This window comes from Miscanthus floridulus, unplaced genomic scaffold (genome assembly GCF_019320115.1).
Source record: "Miscanthus floridulus cultivar M001 unplaced genomic scaffold, ASM1932011v1 os_1469, whole genome shotgun sequence".
NCBI lineage: Eukaryota > Viridiplantae > Streptophyta > Magnoliopsida > Poales > Poaceae > Miscanthus > Miscanthus floridulus.
Window position 1 is genome coordinate 1 of NW_027097739.1, and position 4,905 is coordinate 4,905.

At 46.5% G+C, this 4,905-nt stretch overlaps 1 pseudogene; it reads right to left on the bottom strand.

Annotated features, from left to right (window-relative positions):
• Positions 1-83: 83 nt before the first annotated feature.
• On the bottom strand, positions 84-4,010 carry LOC136534076 (calcium-dependent protein kinase 16-like; annotated as a pseudogene).
• Positions 4,011-4,905: the final 895 nt, after the last annotated feature.

Genomic DNA, 4,905 nt, shown 5'->3' on the forward strand with positions numbered 1-4,905 from the left:
AAATTGAGTAGAACAAACAAGTCCTTCAGGGAAATGGGAGTAAATGTTTCATTGTGTGTATAATGCCACATTGACAACCTCCATATTCTCCAGGACCAAGTACCAAGCACCACCTAGTGCAACTATAACTAAATTGCTGGGTTCCATGGAACACTAACACTAACAATCCAACATATTAGACATCAATGGTAGCAGAAATCATGTGATTCAGATCAATTACAACTGGCGATAGTGACTCAATCAATTAAACAAAACATACTTACAGCTTCGATAAGCATTTGCACTTCTGATTCTGCAAGATGAGAACCAAATTTTGCGATCCCACTCTTTAACTCTTCATAAGAAACTATACCATCATTATCAGTATCCATCACCTTGAACATCTCCTTTATGTTCTCAACCTCTTCAGCCGACAAGTGATCAGCAATAACCTAGTCAAGAACCAGTTTGTCAGTAAAGCAAATTGTTTCCATGGTAGCTAGAAAAAGGATGCATTCAAACACACTAGATGACAAAGAAAGGTTTCGAACCCTTAGAGCTCTTCTTTTGAATCTGTTCATCCTTGAAAACTGTTTCAGCCTTGACTTTACAATGTCTCCAAGAGGAACGTTTGGAGCTTTCTTAGCATTTTGAAGCCAGGGATGCTCTGTGATAATAGAAACAAAGAAAGGGCATGAGCGCTATATAACGAGAAGTCAGAACTTTAGAGATCTACCTGATCCTGAACCACCGCCCCAAAAAAAAAAGGGGGGGGGGGGGGGGGGATGCTAGGTATGGACTTTGAACATTATCTATGATGTACACAGCGTGAAAACTTAAATAGCTATTGGTTAAAATCCAAGATCCTAAGAAATAAAAGCATGTAGCTCGAATATTTGAAGCATAAAATAGCAAACATTTGAACAAACTTGGTGGTATCTAATTCATTCAAGTGATCGGTATGTATAGAAGTGCAGAAAATGGTATTCTCCCAATTGCTAAAACAATATCAATCATCTCTCCTTTTTTTAATAAACAACAAGCTTCTTTTACCAGCTTTGCCTTTTGAGAATGAATACATCTGCAAGTAACTGCCACCTGGAAGTTGCCATGAGGTGCAATAAGAAAACAAGTCTAACTCCAAAGACTGTCTAGAAGAGCTACAGAAAAGCATTTACTTCCACTTTTAACTTCAACTTTGATCCATCATGTTTTTGTTGTCACTAATCAATTTTACAATCATAGCATTACGTAACTGTACCTAGCCAGATTACCTAAGCAAGTAGTTAACACACTTGGAAGCTAAAAAAGTGGCACAAACTATAGTTGCACCAACTTCTCGAACAAGGATACCAAGTAGATCCTGCAGAAGTTGCACCAACTACCCTTCCAACTATGTTTGATCCATGTTACATGGACACCTGTGTGGTATCAGTGTCTGATTCAGGTGCGGGGGTCCGATTTGGCAGGATTTTTAGGGATCCTCCAAATGGCACTTGGAATCCAAGTATCCAACATAGGTGTTGGGTATCTGACTAGGCAAAAAAAATAGGACACGGGCGTCTGGGTAACACTGGTGTCAATCCCTTCAACTGAACAGATCTGATGCAATGTGCCATACAATGAAGCACTATGAGTTAATAAGTTCGATACACAGATACAACCTACCAAGAACTTGCTTTGCTGTTAGCCTGAGCTTTGGATCAGGTTGAAGCATCTGCCGGACAAGATCTTTAGCATTATCTGAAACATTGGGCCAGGGTTCCCGCTTAAAATCTATATTCCCCCGAAGAATAGCTTGTGCAACTCCTTGTTCAGTCTCTGCAATTATTACCTGGTAAGCTCATTTGCACAAAAGTAATGCTAGAGGACAAGATGTTCTCACAAATGAAATCCCTTTACCAGCCCAAAACGGAGGAACACCACATAACAAAATATACAAGATAACACCAGCGCTCCATATGTCTATTTCAGGTCCATAGTTCCTCTTCAAGACTTCAGGAGCCATGTAGTATGGACTTCCCACAATTTCCGAAAACTTTTCGCCTGGAAAGGAAAACAATGCTTTTATGAGTTTCAAACAATTATCATACAGACATTTATCAAAGGAAACAAAAAACACACACATCACAAAGCAAGTAAATTAAGTACATCAAATCATAACCAAATCCCAACACACCCACATTGTGGCTATATGTGGATGACAATTTACAGCAACTGCAAAAATAGTTGCATCGCAGCCGAAGCAAGGGATCATTTGTTTAGGTGATATGGAGACAAGGAGTTACCCGTGAGTGCTGCTTTGGATACACCTGGCTAAACTTTAGTCCCTGTCACATTGGATGTTTGGACACTAATTTAGAGTATTAAACATAGACTAATTATAAAATTAATTGCACAGATGGAGACTAATTTGCGAGACAAATCTATCAAGCCTAATTAGGCCATGATTTGACAACGTGGTACTACAGTAAACATGTGCTAAAGATGGATTAATTAAGCCTAATAGATTCATCTCGCAAATTAGTCTCCATTTGTGCAATTAGTTTTATAATTAATTTATATTTAGTCCTAATTAGCACCCAAACGTCCGATGTGACAGAGACTAAACTTTAGTCCCTGGATCAAACACCCCCCTAAGATAGCTAAGTCCTAATGGAAGTTGCTTGAAACATACTCCTATATGCAAATTTGTATTTCAAAATATTGTTGTACATAATCTGAGTTTCCCAAAAACCTTACCTCAGTTGAACTTGAATAGGTACAACGCTATAGGCAAGTCGCTATGCTGGGAAACAGCTACGTGACATGTGCTCCCACTAATTGTTTCCAAATTCTAAAAATAGCTGGCAGGCAGGGACTCAGCAAGCCAACATGTCAACCTTGCTCCTAGATTCGAATCTCTGAGCTCACCGCACCGTCTGCAACAAAGCTAGCAAGAATGCATGTAGCAACAGCAAGAAGTTACCTTGTACTGATAAGTGCTGCCATGTCCAGTACCACAAGTTGTTCCAAAAGGCAAATCCAAAGAAGTCCTAACGTTATAGTAGCAGATGAGGAAGTGCCTCAGATTGCGCAAGCATGAGAAAAGCAAGTGGCTACAGAAAAGACCACTACAGATAATCCAGCCCAACTAGAACGGCGACCAATCCCACAGATCCCGCCTGAATCCACGAAAAAGTCCAAAATTGCGGCCAGCGGTTCGCCTAAATCAGGGACGGATCTCGGTGGCCGGAGCTTACCGGGCTTGTAAAGATGGAGAGGCCGAAGTCGATGGCCTTGAGCGGCGAGTTCTCCTTCTTGTTGGCGAAGAGGAAGTTCTCGGGCTTGAGGTCCCGGTGGATCACGCCGTGGCGGTGGCAGAGCTGCACGACCTCGACGATGGTGCGCGTGACCGCGGCCGCCGCGCGTTCCGTGTAGTGGCCCCTGGCAACGATGCGGTCGAACAGCTCCCCGCCCTCGCAGAGCTCCATGACGAGGTGCACGGCGCCGTCGTCCTCGCACGCCTCCCGCAGGGACACGATGCTGGCGCTCTTGGGCAGGTGCCGCATGATGGCCACCTCCGCCGCACGTCCTCCACGTCCACGGGCGTCCGCAGCTTCCGCTTGGAGATGGACTTGCAGGCCAGCAGCTCCCGCGTGCCCCGGTCCATGCACAGGTACGTCACCCCGAACTCGCCGCGCCCGAGCTCCCGGTCCAGCGCGTACTTCTCTTCGATCCCGGCGCCCACGTCGCACCCCTCCTCCCCGAGCACCGACAGCCGCTTCTTCTCCCCCGCCGCCCCCGCCCCCCCCCCGGCGCCGTTCCGCGCCTGGTGGGGCTTCTTCTTCCCGCCGCCGGCGGAGGCCGGGAAGTGCGACGACTTGACGTCTTCCCGCGCCGCGGCGGCCGGCGAGCGGCAGCAGTTTCCCATGGCTGCCGCGCGAGATTGGGAGTGGGGGCACTAGGGTTTGCGCGGCATTGGGCACTGTGCGAGTGGGGGGGAGGAGGAGAGGGAGGAAGAGGGGCTAGAGAGAGAGTGTGGGGGAGAGAGAGGCGAGGCGAGGCGAGGCGTGCGCAGACGAGGCGAGGCCAGGCTACCAGCGAACCTGTGTCAGGGTATAACGGTAAGGACGGGCGTGGGGGATGGGTTTCCGGGGACGCGTAGCAGGCACTGTGGGCCCGAGGACACCCCCACGTCGCGCTGTTCTTAGAGACCAATGGGCCACTGGAACGCGGGCCCGGCGTGTGGAGGAGTTTCGGGTGGTGGGCCCCGGTCGCCGGGGACGGGAAGTTTCGAAGGATCCGAAGGCGGACCAGGGAGAGTTTCGATCGACTCGACTCGACAGTCAGACAGGCCGTGTAGTGGACAGAGGAATCGGATATAATCTGACAAGATTTATCATATACGGTATATAATAAAATTAAAAAACAAGCGCTTGATTAGCGATTTGTTTAATCTGAAAGATTCCAAGGTGATGACATGTGATTGTGAATGTCAGGAATCGGGGGCTTAGAATGTCGAGGCACAGTGTTGTTTGCACGCTTGAAACCGTAGCGTTCTCTTCTCTGATGTATTTTATATATATAAATTTGGACGGTCTCCTAATCCTTCTTTTTATTCTCTTTATTTCGCTATACGTCAAATCAAAGGGGTAGGAGCCGTTGGAAAATGTGGCGAAGAGTGAGACTCAAGAATTCCACGGGATATTCTTCTTGCTTGCCTGGCCTGTTATTACCTCCTTCATTAAAATCGTAAATTCAAATAACCACAGTCACATCACGTTCCTCGCCATGTGTTAAGTGTTTGAAGCCGTACGTATACGATGGCCTGCTATACAGATACCTCCAAACATGTCGTTGGCCCGTTCGGCTTACCTTAAAACTCGGCTTCTTCGACTTTTTTTTTAGCCGGAACAGTATTTTTCTCTCGCAACAATTCAGGTT